Source organism: Athene noctua, chromosome 6 (genome assembly GCF_965140245.1).
Source record: "Athene noctua chromosome 6, bAthNoc1.hap1.1, whole genome shotgun sequence".
Lineage (NCBI taxonomy): Eukaryota > Metazoa > Chordata > Aves > Strigiformes > Strigidae > Athene > Athene noctua.
In genome coordinates, this window is record NC_134042.1 from 13,811,042 (window position 1) to 13,826,293 (window position 15,252).

The 15,252-nt window shown below is 45.7% G+C and overlaps 1 protein-coding gene across 5 annotated transcripts in view; it reads right to left on the reverse strand.

Annotated features, from left to right (window-relative positions):
• Positions 1-12,761, reverse strand: part of RGS6 (regulator of G protein signaling 6) — a 289,933-nt gene extending 277,172 nt beyond the window's left edge. For 4 of the 5 annotated variants that reach the window (XM_074909645.1, XM_074909642.1, XM_074909644.1 and 1 more), the window contains exon 1: positions 12,508-12,761. The gene's annotated coding sequence lies outside the window, so the exon portion shown is untranslated. Of the gene's footprint in view, positions 1-11,467; positions 11,926-12,507 lie in introns of those variants that run through there. The other variant, XM_074909643.1, reaches the window with a different exon arrangement.
• Positions 12,762-15,252: the final 2,491 nt, after the last annotated feature.

Consider the following 15,252-nt stretch of genomic DNA (forward strand, 5'->3'; position numbering starts at 1 on the left):
TGGCATTAAAGCTGTTTGACAAGCTCAATTTCTTTGACACTGAAAGTATCAAAATTTCACATCTCAACACTTTAAAACTATAGCACTTTGAATGATTTACACAAATGTAAATTTTCACAGCACTACTTAGTCATGATTTCAAGACACTGAAGAATTAGACTCTAGGTATCATCACTCAGTTGAACGGAGCAGGAACTAGATAGAGATTTTACGTAACTTTGAGGCAATTACAAAGCAGAATTGAAAGCGTATGTCAAGTCATCTCAGTTTCAGCTTCACCTGGAGTATATAAAGACCATATTCACCGCTTACATTGTATCTGAGGTTATATACGTATAACTCAAAAGAAAACAGTTCCAATTAACTTCTAATTGAGCAATGCTCCTTTAAAGAAGAAATTTCCAATCTCTAATCAAAAAGCCCTCTGCATCATTACTTAGCTGCGCTTCACTGACTGCATTATTCACTTTGAACATCCACATTTACAAAGTTCTGTTTTTCTTGTTATACTGTCAGCTCACTTAATCTTTTCTGATACTTCAGGATTTTCCCCCATAGCACATCTTGAAGCTTTCCATCTACTCCAGTGCAACAAGACAAAAACATCTTGCATAATATGCAGTAGTGGAGTAGTGGCTGCCATGGTCTTCAAGGTGACATTGAGGGAGCCACCAACTGCCTCTGAATATCTACAAAAGGTAACCAATACAAAGGAACTTGATGTTTGAAGACAGAAATTTGCAAAAGTGCTTCCCAGTGGTGCCCAGCATCTCCTGCTGGGTTTCGGTCAGAAGCAGCAGGAGCAGGGCTACCTTTGCAGGAGTAACAGCAGGATGGATGTTGCAGGGGATAAGGCTGGAGACAAGACAGGACTGAGGTGCACCTCAGAGCAGAGACAAGTACAGGCATCCCGTTCACACAGCCTGGGCACTGCTGGTGCTGGGATGAGCCTTAGCGGGGCCCCTGGACCAGAGTTCTCTTTCTCTGAGACTGCTTTTTTTAAGAACACAAAATCCATTCTTAGTATTCTTATTCTAGAGGAAAAAAAGACTATGGTCAAAAGACTATTGAGAAAATAACAGTGATATGACATGGGCATGTTCTTGGCTCTTCAATGTGAAAGCATGCCAGTGCTGGATCCCCATGGATCCCATTACACCTGTGCTTTTTAACATATGGGAGTTGAGTGAAGCTCAGCACCCAGTGATGCAGGACTGCTTCCCTGCACTCCTGCCATGCTAAAGCCTGGTTTCAAGCCAGTTCACAAATGGGACTTTCTCACTAGCCTGAGGACTGTAGCACTGACTGATGAACACAGACAAACAGCTGGCTACACAGCAGCGACACCTCCAAGGGAGAAGCAACGTCAACACAGCCTCAAGGGAGCATGGCTCCATCTCTGCCTGGGGACCGACCACCAGGGAGAAGGGCAGAGAACAGCCCAGAGCCAGGGCTCCAGTGATACAAGCTACCTGCTGCAAACACAAATGAGACTGCTCACCTTCAAAGTACAGGTTTTCTACCCTCATACTACATAATGTGCTGCACTTGCAACCTTTAATTAACGTAATAGTACGTAAAAGTCCACATCTGACTCACATAGTACTCTGTTAAAAAACAAACCAACAAAAACCCATAGCCTGGTGTGGAAGAATTGCAGGACTCATTTTTCAAGAAATCCTATTGAAATCTATTATTTTTACACACTTTTTTTCCTCACTACCAGCCCAGTCTACTCAAGATGCAAGCAGAAAGTCAACCCTACGTCACTGCATGGATTAAAACTAGAGTCTGCTCTCTAAACATTATTTGCCCTCTAAACACATTTGCAATGCATCAGCCAGAAGAGAAGCCAGCTCAGTCTTATACAGACATTTCAGCTATACAGGGCTGAGAAGGGCAAAACCAAATATTTCATTTAGGTTTTTTAAAAAACTAAAAGTACTCATGCACAGCCTCCAGTTACAAGCCTCACCAATTACTACCTGAAGAGTACTGCCAGCTCCTTACTCCTACAGGCAGTTTACTACATTACCAGCGGCCAACTCATACCAGCCTGCACCCACACATCAGCAATCTAAATCCAAACGTGTATCTTCAAAAAATAAATGGTCCCTAAATTCCAACTTTCAGGTTCAAAAGATGCTGTTTTCCCACAGCTGTTTTTCTGACAATAGCCATGCTTGCAGTAATCCAGACTCCCCAGCAGCAAAAGTGATAAAAATTGAAAATCATTTGCGCTAACCATTCTCTCACTCTACCACACAAGGAGCAAATCAGCAGTCTTCCACTTCTTGTTTATGGATAAGATGGCCTATTAATCCTTCCAAAATGCTCCCAAAAATACGCTAAAAAGAGAGGGTGCATTTGCCTCTTGCTGAATTTTTCCTTTTTATATTTTATTCTTTATTATAGAACAGTTCTGCTTTTTCCTGAGAAACACAAGCACACTGGACCAGATAGGCAACTGCTGGCAAAATTCACTGAATCTTGGTAAGAGTTTTCTCCCTCTCTTATCTGATCAGGCTTTTCAAACTCTCCCAAAAATTAGATGCTGCGAAGAGATATGGCTCACATATGTTACAAAAGGATCCCTTAAAACTAGAATAACCGATTAAAATGCTCCAGAAAGCAACAAAACCATTTTTTTTTCCACAGCTCACCTCTTTAGAGTTTCTGATACAAAGTTTAATAATAAAATTTCAAAGACAAACAACCTTTACATTTTTATCCATAAATACTGTCAGTATTTAATCTCTGTGTATATGTAAATTCAATTAAAACAGATAAGAATTAAATTAAGAGATTCCCATCAGTGTTCTCAAATACCTCAATTACAAAAAGACTTTTGTAAACAAGACTGCTGTAAGAAAACTCTTACCGGCACAAAACCCCATATACTTTGTAGAAATTATCCCATCTAAGAGTCCTTATATGCTCTGGGGCTTATAAATAATAAAGAAGAAGTATAAAGTTAGAAGAAATTCTGCAAAACAAACTTTCCTGAAAATATCACCTGGATTTAACAACCCAATACAAGGTCATATTTGAAATTCTATCCTGCATTTTAATAAATCAGTTGTCAACTTAAGCAATTTCTTGCACATGTGAGATAAAACGAGATAGTTTGTTATAGATGCAAAAATTTAATACCAGAGAACGGAATCTACTACATGAATCCCCATGTAGATATCGATCAGCACCGCTCAGCTGAAATACAATTTTTGGTGACAGTAAGTGGAAATTACCTTTATGCTATGTAATTATATTTCAAGGGCAGCATACAATTGACATATAGCGCTAATGTCAAATCATGAGAGATTTAGAGCTTTAGCACACAATCATAGAGTAAAATACAATTTCATGTCATTAATATCTAGCTAATTTTTTTCTGATTAGTTACTTACATCTAGACTACATCACTTTTCACATGCCTGAGAAATCATATAACCGCATGCCTTGCTGAACTGATAATTACCAATAGGAAAAATCCCTACCTGGTCTGCTAGAATATTTAGATCAAATAGATCATGTTATTGAGGTGACAGGCGGGAAGAGATGGGAGAATAAAAAAAGAAAAAAATAAATCAGTTACTCTGAATTCAGTTAGTCCCCATTAATATTAAGTTGATATTTCATATCCATGACAAAAGTCTCTCTAGAACTGCACTGGGAAGAAAGAAATTTATCTTCAAGTTCCTCTCCTGGTTAACTATTACTTCATTAAAGTAGGACTTGGGTATGCCAAGCAAGGCATGTATACCAGAAGAACAACATATAGAAGTCATCCTGTTTACCAAGGCAAAAACAGCAACCAGAGGATCCCCAGGTCCAACCTGGCTATACTCTGCTTGTAAGTGGTGTAGCTCAGTCTGAGCACTGCACAATTCACCTTACTCTCCCTTCAGAAGTAGACCTGTATGACTAGTGAAATGACTGAAGAGGGACTGATACAACATCTATCCGACTCAGTAAAAGCTGGAAAGACTGGAGGTCCACCATCTCCTCCAGTATCCTTAGCGGTGAGGAGGGGGAAATGCTGGTATTGCACACAGTGCTGCCGACCACCGCACTCAAGAGTAACAAGACTCTGCAAGCACGTTCCTCTCCTGAACCAGATGAGGACTTAAAGGCTAATGAAACAGGGGCTGGGCATCCCTGCGTAGGGAGCCACGCCACAGTTAGCAGTGATGGGCTGTAGTGTATTTGTGGCTCTGGATGCCATGGCGCTGCTCTCCTGCATGGAGCAGCAAAGGGAGCCTGCTTTTGATCAGTGAAGTACAGATCCCAAAGCGTTTAAAAATCCTCACAATGACTGGTTTGGACATTCAGTTGTAACTGAAGGTACTCTGAAAATACTTTCCCAGTAGAAGATCATCCCAGACCTTCTGCCCCTTCTTGCAAGTGCTGAGGACTGCAGTACTATCAACAATATTCAGTCTGTTGCCTTTTTTAAGAAGCAAAGTATAAACACTTCCAGCAACTGCACTTAACGTTCAGATTTTTGCCAAATGAACTCCTCTTTGTTTGTGAGAGCGCAGTTTTGTTTATACTGGGAGAATCTGTGAATACTAAAGGACCCCGTTCCTCCTCTTGCTGAGGTGCCAGTTCACAGGGAGCCCCGTGCTGAAGTACTGGAGCTCAACACTTCTCTCGCTCTACAACCAGCAGGATCAAAGACAGGTGCACATCTCGGCATGGAAATAGCAGAGACTCTTCCACCAACCCAACTCCAGGACACTCCATTTTTCTTCTCTTCAGGGAAACTGGGATCCTGATGAAGACTGGGATTTCCAATTTCTACTATTCTTACAGACATTTCCTAGAAGTGCAGTCCTCTTCCATACATGTAACCATGTGCTTCCTGTGGAAAACTTGCCTCAAAACAACCTATAGGTATGTCTATATAACACAGTACTAGGGAATGGAGCAAGCTCTAGGCTCCTGATCACCCATACTGCTCGACTGCTAGTTTGCTCCCAGGTTCTCTTTTGTAGAGCTCGAAACCGGTACGTGGACATCAGTCTGGGAACACAGCTCTCCCCCATCACCACCTGCTCCCAAGAGTCAGCATGGATGATCTTACAGAGAGTTTGGCTCCCTGCTTCTTAACCATTCCTCCAGCTGTCTCCCAATAGTTTCTGCAACCCCATACAGCCTCCCAGCATGTCCCAAATCACACGACGCATAACCTCATCCTTCTGGTGGGCTGCAGGACAACCTCACATTTATTAAACACTGCACTTGGATAAAACACACATACAGACCATTGTACCTTCAGGCCACAAAGATACCATCTGGTGGGCAGAAGAGACCCCTCTGGCCAAGGATATGCACTATGGACACAGCCATCTTTTAGACAGAACTAGCTCTCAGACATGAGGCAATTCAAGCCACTTGGCTTCCTGCAGATAGACACAGTCCACAAGTTTAAACTCAGCCCACTATGTCATCTGATGTGAGCAGCTGGTTTCTGTAGGTGCTCCTCTCCAATCACTTGCGGGTCCCAATTACGTATGTCCTTCAATGAAATATTCATGGTGTGGTTGTCCAAGCAGAACACTGCTAACCAGGGATCACCAAGTCCTTGTACCACCACCAAAAAAGGGCGCTTTGTGGTCTTGAGCATTTTTTTCTCCATCTGTGACAACTGTGGCACTAATCACTCTGTCATGTAACCGTATAACAGACAACACCAAGGATGGACTGTTCCAGCTGTTCCAGTTGTGTTCACCACAGGTAACCCATCTTGGTCACCCGGCAAATCATCAGGCTGTCTCTTGATAAACCACAGAAGTTAATTACTTTCCTTCCCTATCCCCAGGGTGCCACACCCCATCCTGATTCTATATATTTCTAAGTCTGCAGATACTTGTAACTGGTTTAGAATGCTGAAAATACTGTCTGCAATTGGATGCTACATCGAGGAAAACTAGGGACAGAAGCCAAGATAAAGTAACTTTCTTGGCATCTGACACTGACAAAGTCCTGAGTTCCCTGAGAACTCACTAGAGGCATTTTTTTTAATAGAGACCTTTGCCACCTTCAGAGTTTTCAATCTATTATTTGACAGATGGATAAACAAGGAGAGCAAGACAACCAAAAGGAAAAATGGAATGGGGATGGGTGGTAGCAAATACTGACACATAAATTGTTTATTAACAAGGCAAATTTTTTCCTTTATGAAATAAATTGTTAAAATGGGCACCTGCATACCAAATTTAATGGGCCAGAATGATGTTATACCCAGGAAGAAACTGCCTCCAATACATCCATCCTTCTTCCAGAGAATTCAGAACAAAATGCAGTATCCACCTGTAATCAATCTACCTTCTAATAAAATAATACTGCTGTGAGTGCAAGGGCTCTTGGAAGGGCTCCAAGCCAACATGCTGTTACCAAGGATAGCTACAGAGAATGTAACAGCAAATATATGCTGAATATTTAACTGAAACAAGTGTCAGTGCTAAACAAATTTAGAAATGCAAAGAGATAGTTATAGTCCAACTTTGAACTTCATCTGAATTGGTGATTCCAAACTACTGCAGTATTTATAAAGTGCTATCAGTCTGCGAGGAACAGTTGCAAAGGAGGGAGCTAAAGCTGTATTTTTGTTGTTTTGCAACAATGCCAACTTATTGGCCAGAAACATTCCCTGTGGAAAATGAGTAACCGCACCGATAATACAGAGCTTGAGGGTAGACTTCTAGTCCCTTCTCCAATATATATCCTTCTTTGAAAAAATCATTTCCTCGGATCAGTTAAAGTGTGCTAAGAGCATCCTGTCTATGAAGTTGGTCCATCAAATACACCATCTCTGAAAGTGCTTTGTGCTTTATGCACCATAGAAAATATTACTTGCAACTACAGTAAGCTACTTCTGGAGGATGGACTGTATCTTCTATTTTACACTGTATCCAATAAGTTGAAAACAACTGAAGAAAATTGATTCAAAGAATGAAAAGAAGCACAAACTAATGGATGCTCTAATACAGGCTGGCAAAACCAAAACATTAAAATAAAAAAATATAGGCCCCAGTACCTGCTAGTTTCCAAATTCAGAATTACTCCACCTAAACTCCCTGTTCCTTGCTAAAATAAAGCTACCTTCAAGTAGTCTAAAGCAAGTTGGTATAACAACCAATCCACCCCTGCACTGATCAGTGACTGCACAATCTCATTTAAACCACCCCAAAGTGCTGAGAGTTCTTGCTGGTTGTTCATTCTCAAGAGGATGGAAAATTCCAAGTACCCTGCAATCAAATAAAATGGGAAATTTGCTACCCAAAAGCACAGGTGCTTTCGAAGATTTGCACCAGGGGCATTGCATGGTGGCACATGAACCCAACTGGTTGCATCCCATTGTACTTCAAGGACAGGATGCAATATACTATGATTTCACTGCCCTGCTGTTTATCACAACACCACGCAGCCTTTTCAGATGCAAATTACATCCAAATCACTTCAGTAATTGCAATGTAAAACGTACCTAAGCCACTCCTGAATTAGCTAGCTCAAGATCACACCCCCACACAGTTCAGCAGAGCCTACAAATCCCACAGCAGTGGTTCATCTACCCTCAACTCCACAATGCCATAACCAAACCATCATAAATGCCAATATATGCTATGCACATTATAAATACTAATATACTTTACTACTACTGCTGTTATACTGTAATTCTCCTATAAATACAGTTCCTTTAACTGAGCTAATACGTGTCAATGCCAGACTGCTGTTACACTAGTGAAGGAATAATCTAAACCTAGTTGCACGTCTGCGGCAATAGCAAGTATTATTTTTTTACAAAATGATAAACTAAATCACAACGAAATGAAGGGACTCTCCACATTCACATAATGAATGTCAGGGCAATAAATTGAACATATAAGCCCTGACTTTCAAACCATTAGTTATCATTTGCTGAACACACATCCCCATAGCATAGTAGGTCTGTAGTAATCAATCTGAGGAGCTTTTAACTCGCCTGTGAACCTTTCACCACCGATGCCAGGTCTATAAGCATAGTGAAAAAGATGAAACATTGTCCTTTTCCACTGGGATGATGTTTGTAATGTGTAATTGAATATTCCTGGCAAAAATACAGCACTAATTCCTCTTCACCGCCTAACTAACTTGTGGTCCCACCACCCCCATGTAGGCGAAGTGCAGTGCCTTACTCTGCTGCTGCCGAGTCTAGGAACAGATAGCTGTTTCCAGCATGACAGTGCAGAGCTCCTGGGACGTCAAAATGTCAGAACCTTATTGTTCACTGAAATTTTCATCTATCTCTCTTTCTTTCTCTCTCTCCACATTCTTTGCCACCAGCTACAGAGACATTAAAAAAAGAGTATGAGATCTGATGCAACACAAGTGGGTAGCAGCAGTCTCTCTTGACTCCACAGTCTTTCTAGAGCTTGACAACCAATGAGGAAAATACAAATTAGCACCTCTTTCTTGCTCCTCTTCATAGAGCATAACAGCAGAAATTAGCTCATTCCTCAATCACCACAATATGCTATTACTCCAGCTGGAAATAGTAACTGAAATCATGGAAAAGCCTTTTCATGATAAAATTTATATAGATTAAGGTAATACACTGGATTCACCTACATTAATATCAACCTGTAAAAACTTTAAAAGTTGCTGTATCACTACAGGGAAGCTGTAATCAAACACAGTTTAGAACTCCCCATGCAACATCTATTATTACCTTCTCGAGGGTATAAAGATACGCCAAATTTTTCAAAGGCTGGGTACACTCCAGTCACCTCTAAACCCCCATAAATCCATCACCATGTGAGCAGTGCTTTCACAGCCACTACACAGAAAGTTAAGAGATGAAGAGCAGAGGCAGAAATTTGCAGGAAAAAGAAGAGATGTAGGGACATAATAATTTAGTTCAGAATACGAATACAAATATTTAACTACACATAAGCCCTCAAAGATGCAAAGAGAAGTTCTGTAGCCTGAGGAAGTCAGACGTGTTAACTTCACAGGAACCAAGCAACAGACTTGTCCTCAGGCTTCCCAAAACCCAGGGTGGTGACCATCAACACCTACAGGCACCTAAACTGAAAGGTGCTTGGCCAGCACAGCTCTGGTCAGCTTTTCTCTCATACGCAGACAGAGCTCCAAGCATTCAGGGTTAAAAATACTACTACACCTTCTGTGATAGCGCAGGGCCAAAATATCTCACATCTTGTTTGATACTTCAGGTGGCAGAGTTCTGCCTTACGCCACATTGGTGACAGCAGTTCAAAGACTGACACGAAGAAACACTCTTCCAAACTATCAACATAATATTCTTATTGTATTGAGGTTTTCTTTGTAATTATTACACCATGGTATGAATTGACATAGATAATTATGCAGTCATGAAGAAGCTGAGAAGGTTCCCATGAGGAACCAGGAATGTTCCAGTTCTGACAGATAGATGCAATATTTGTACCCTGAACAGTCCAGAGCTGCTCGGTGAAGTGGACCTGTTTGTTTGTACACTCTCCCCTCTAGAGAGCCTAGGTGTGCTTGCAGAAACGTGACCAAAGCTCCAGGTGATGAGCAATACAACAAAATAACCGACTGCAAGGGCAAAACCGCACTCTTGTAACACTGGGCATGGGAAGAGCAGCTTGCCCTCGTTCTGCTGCCGCTTTATGACTGCGGGGTTTTATTTAGATATTAAAGGTATCTCCAGTCAGAGCCTCCAGGTTAGCTATCCCTCATTCTTGAAAAGCTGAAGACTCACATTGTTACTGAGGACAACAAAAAAATAATCAACCTACAACTCCCTTGTATTTCCATCAGGCAGCCTGAGCCACAGCACTATGAGATTCAGAAGTTTCACCACAGACTAACATCGCATCCTAACGTACTGTGTTAAGATGACACACTGCAGCTATTTTGTCTTCCTGCTACTCCACATACAGCAGCTTCTTTTCTTTCCCTGCCATCTGCTAGTTTGCTGCAGTCTGCTGGGACAGGACTGCCCTCCCCTTTTCTCCCCTTCTTGGCTGCTCAAAGGGACGACGACAGATCCTAGCATTTCCAGCCCGTACACTCAGCTTTCCTCCAGCTGCCTCAGAAACATCAACCAACGCAGAGTTACTCCCGTGAATGAACAGTGCTCTGCTCACCACTGCCGTACCAGTGTGCTCCGCCAGAATTACATGCTAGACGCTGAAACACCTTGTAAGTGGTTAGCAAAGAGGTAATTGCTGCTTTAAGAGGACACACCTTTTCCTCTTATCCTCAGGTGTCATTGATTAAAACAGATATCTGCACTACCCACATCACAGGAACCATCGAAGAGAAACTAAGGCAAGCAGTGTCAACAATGACTATATGCAGCTTCTAGTTATGCCTTTTCTTAGAAGGCAGGGCAGTAAGAAGAAACCAGAAAAATTAGTCGGGTAGCTGAACAGCAATCTTCAAACATTTATTACTATAAACCTCAGTATGAAATGTGTAGCAAATAACTATTTCTCCTTCTGATCACTACTACAGTTCAAAATGGGAAAAAAAAAAAAAAAAAAAAGAGGGCTATCTAAACTCCACCACACTTGTAGCCAGTTAGGAAAGAAATTGAAATGTTTGCCATTAATTATTCTATTAGTCAGGTCGTTAGAAAAAGAAACAGCTCATCGAAAAATAAAGTCAATATTGGCCGAGTCTAAACAGTTTCTTCAGCATTTAACACACACATTCAAGCAATGAACACTGTTATTCTGTGCTTGTAACCATATGCCCCCAAGTCAATAACTAACTGTTCTTCAACATCTGACCTCTTTTTAAAGCAGATTTATAGAGAAGTATAGCAAAAACGTTCCCAGTCAGCTGGTGAGAAAGTATTATGGATCATAACCACAGGGCGAACAATTGCTAGTTCTTCCAATCTGCAAGATTAAGATAAATCTGGCATTCAAAAAAAAAAAAAAAAAAGACAAAAAAAAGCAAAGATACACACCCTTCCATTTCAAAATCAACCCAAATTGACCTTGGAGAATATTTATGATATCAAATGCTTAAATCCCCAAAGCTTTGAACTCCAGCTAAGCTCTTTCACTACGTTTTCCAGTGAGCAATTCCAAATAACGCTGTACCTTTATAAAGTGCTTTTCACACTCACAGCTCTGAAAGCACTTCCCACAGAAACACACAAACACAAATTAAACGCAGCTTTCTTCGGGGTGGGAAGCCACCAATATACAGTGTAACACGCCAACGCAAAGGTGAGTTTTACAGTATGGCTTTATTTATCAAAGACAGATTTTCCTGCTTTCCAATCCCTACCCTACACACTGGCAGTCAGCAAATAAAAAACAATCAAGAGCGCTCATGCATATCCATAATCTTTCATTCCAGGGAAGTGCTGGGAAGCGTCCTGCTGCTCTGTAGCTCACAGGCTACAACCGGGGCGCTGCTCTGGCGAGCCCCTTGGGCTCAGCTGGAGCGAGCCCCGACTTACCCAGGCCGTCCCAGCGAGGGCTGCGTCCGGCAGCAAGAACAGACGGGACGACAAGCTCAGAGCCGCAGGCGTAGTCAGCTCCTCGGGGCGGCAGCCCTGACTGCTATTATGTCTGCACCGTACGAGCGGCAGCGTGCCGTTATCTACACAAAAATCTGCATCTTCCTCAGAAAAATACACTTGAAGCTCCTTGTTGGCCCCGCAACCTATTCCTCTATTTACGCCGTCGCAGCTAGTGACTAAGAAGATGCTTTTAGTGTCAGAGGAGATTAAGGCTCGGGGAGGAGAGTGCCCGGCAGCTTTACTCTCACACACCGATCTGTCTTCATGCAAACGCACTTTGTCAGCGGATGAAAGTATGTTATTGCCACACACCGCCGAAGCGAAGCAGTTTCCCAGTCTTCCCACGGGGCACCAGCTCCCCCTTCAAGCCGTACCCCGGCGCTTCTCCGAGGCCTCCCCCCGGAAAGCTCTGTGCCTTCAGGGCGCCACAACTCGCCCTGTGGCCCCCGCCGAGCGCTGGCTGCCCGGGCACGGCCCCTGCTCCTGCCGGGACACCGCCCCCCCGAGCCCCGCCGAGCCCCGAGGGGTGAGGGTACCCCCACACCGCCTGGACGGAGCCGCGGCGCCTCCGCCGGCCCGGGGCCGGGGCCCTTCCCCAGGGCCCCGCGGGAGGGCGAACCGCGGCCGCCGCTGCGCTCGGGGGGTCCCGCCCGGCCCGGGAAGAGAGGCACAGCCCCCCTCGCCCGAGGCCAGTACACACACACACACACACACAGAGGTAAGACACGCACCGCCCCGCACTTGTCCGCTACTACCAACTCGAAGCAAACTCCCCCGCCCCGCCTCGGGGCCGCCCGGGCAGCGCCCTCCAGCCGGGCCGGGGCTCGGGGCTCCGCGATGGGCGGCGGGACCGGGACCCCTCTGCCGGGGCAGAGCTGAGCAGCCCCCGCTCCGCCAAACAGATGCAGATAAAGGGGGAAACCGCGGCGACGAGCGCAGCCCCTGCCCCAGCCCTGCCTGCAGCCCACTCCCATTACCTTAGCAACCGCGCCGCCGCCGCCGTCCCCTGCCGCCCCCCGCTTCGCCTCTCCTCAGGGACGGCGGGGGGCCCGCACCATGGCGTGCGCCTGCGGGCGGGGCCGGCGGTTTCCCGGGGCTCTCCTCCGCGCCTCTTCCAAAAAATCCCTCGCTCTCCTCAGCGCCCCTCAGGCTGCGGCGGCGCAGGCGGTGCTGCCGCCCGAGCGCCGCGGGCACACCGAGCCCCCGCCGCGGCCGGCCCCTCGCTGCCGCCGCCGCCGAGCCCCCGCCGGAGGGCGGTGGGGGGGTGAGGCCCGGGCGGGGCCGCGGGGGTGGCCCCGGCCCCGGCCCCGCCGCAGCAGCGCCCGCTGCGGGCAGCCCGGGCCCACCTCCCCGCCCGGCACCGGCACCGGGGGCCGCCGCTGCCCCCCCGGGTTTGAGCCTGTCGCCCTTCGCCGGTGACGCGGGGAAACTTCGGGCCCCGCCATCCCGCCACCTCGGCCGCTTCCGAGCGACCCGGCGCAGCTCTGGAGGAAGCCGCGGACAGGCCTCGTGTCTGTCTTGCACGCTTTCTTGTGTGTGGTATCACACGATTAAGGCGTTGGGCAAAATTCTTCCATCTGTAACCACGAAAGCCTCACCTCTGGGCCACGCTCCTCGCACCCCCGGCTAAAGCCTGGGGTCACAAGGAGCCCAGGGCTCAGCCCGCCATTATCAACCCTGACAGGCACCACAGCTCCTCCCGAACGCTGAGAGATCCAGCTCTTGAGAACCTGTCCCAGGGGCAAGAAGCCTTTGCTGTTAACGGCTAGGGTGAGTTTCCATACGTTAATCAGCTGTCCAGAGGCGCTTGCATACATCCTACAAATACTCCCCACCGCTTTCCCTGTTGGATATGATTTTTATTCCTTTCCTTTTCCTCCAGAAGGCAAGGTAAGTCCACCTTGCCCAGAACTGACCCTCAAGTCTGAGAGCACGATGCTGGAAAGCACTAGGTTTCCATGCCCATCTCTGTGACATTTTCCGTGTTTCCAGGGTTTGGTTTCCACACATTGCACTTGCTATTGCAGCTGAAACTCTTGGCAATAAGGCTGTCAGCTCCACAGAGGAAAGGCTACTTCACCAACCTATAGACCCTGTCTTAAAAGCCCTAGGGTGGTGTCTGTGTTCCTCCCTTTCCTAACATCCTGGACGTTATCAAAACCAGGCTTATATTTGATAAGCCTACTGACTGACAAGAGAAGCTATCTTGTGCAGGGATGTCCTGTTATGGTTGTGGTGTGCCTGGGGCATTGGCGTTCTGCTGACATCTGGTAACTGCAGCAATAATTCAAATTATAAATTCTGAAGAAAAAATTATTTCTGGTGCAACTCTGCATTACTTCCATTTCTACTGGATCTTTACCATTCTTGACTACTTCTTCCTTAGTCTTGCAAGTGTCAGGTTCCAGCCTGCAGTTTGCCCGTGCTCACTTCTTCTAAAAGGTCCTTCACTTTCACAGGCCATGCATTTATTTCCTTGTCACACTCAAAACTGCATCTTAGGGGCAAAATTCTGCTGTCGTGCCTCACGTGAATTTGTTGACCCTTACTGGACTTCACAGGGTGTTGATTCAACTGCTTTCACACAGAATCACACAGAATCATCTAGGCTGGAAAGGACCCTGGAGATCATCTAGTCCAACCTTTTGCCTAGCACAGTTCCCACCTACAGCATATCCTTAAACTCTAAGTCGACCCTACTCTTGAACACCTCCAGGGATGGGGACTCCACCACCTCCCTGGGCAGCCCATTCCAACGCCCAACAACCCGTTCTGTAAAGAAATGCTTCCTACTATCTAGTCTAAACTTTCCTTGGCGCAACTTGAGGCCATTCTCTCTTGTCCTGTCGCTTTCTACTAGGCTAAAGAGACTCATCCCCAGCTCTCTGCAACCTCCTTTCAGGGAGCTGTAGAGGGCGATGAGGTCTCCCCTCAGCCTCCTCTTCTCCAGACTAAACCCCCCCAGTTCCCTCAGCCGCTCCCCGTACGACCTGTGCTCCAGACCCTGCACCAGCTCCGTTGCCCTTCTCTGGACACGCTCGAGTCATTCAATGTCCTTTTTGTAGTGAGGGGCCCAAAACTGAACACAGGAATCAAGGGGCGGCCTCACCAGTGCCGAGTACAGGGGTGAGATCCCTTCCCTGTCCCTGCTGGCCACGCTATTGCTGACACAAGCCAGGATGCCATTGGCCTTCTTGGCCACCTGGGCACACTGCTGGCTCCTGTTCAGCCGGCTGTCAATCAGCACCCCCAGGTCCCTCTCTGACTGGCAGCTCTCCAGCCACTCCTCCCCAAGCCTGTAGCGCTGCTGGGGGTTGTTGTGGCCCAAAGGCACCCCCAGCATTTGCCCTTATGGAAGCTCGTGCTTCAATGCTTCTTTGGTTCAATGCTCAATGCTTCTTTGGTTCAGATTTGAGCCTGTGGGCATTTAAAACCTTCTGTGGCAGGTCAAAACGTTATGATCTTGGTGGACCTTCTCTTATTTTTTTAGTTCAAAGAGACTGCACTTCTGAAACACCACAGGATATTTTCAGGATACTTTTTTGAAATATAATGAGTCTAAAAATACTTCCATTTATATCGAGTTTGAATTTAAACTACTTGTCATTCCCTTCAGATAAACCTAAGCATGTTGCACATTATTTGCCACACAAAGTTTTCTGGGAAAAGGAGGAAGGAGAGAGTGGATGCCTATGAAACACAGAAATTTTTTTGCTGAGACT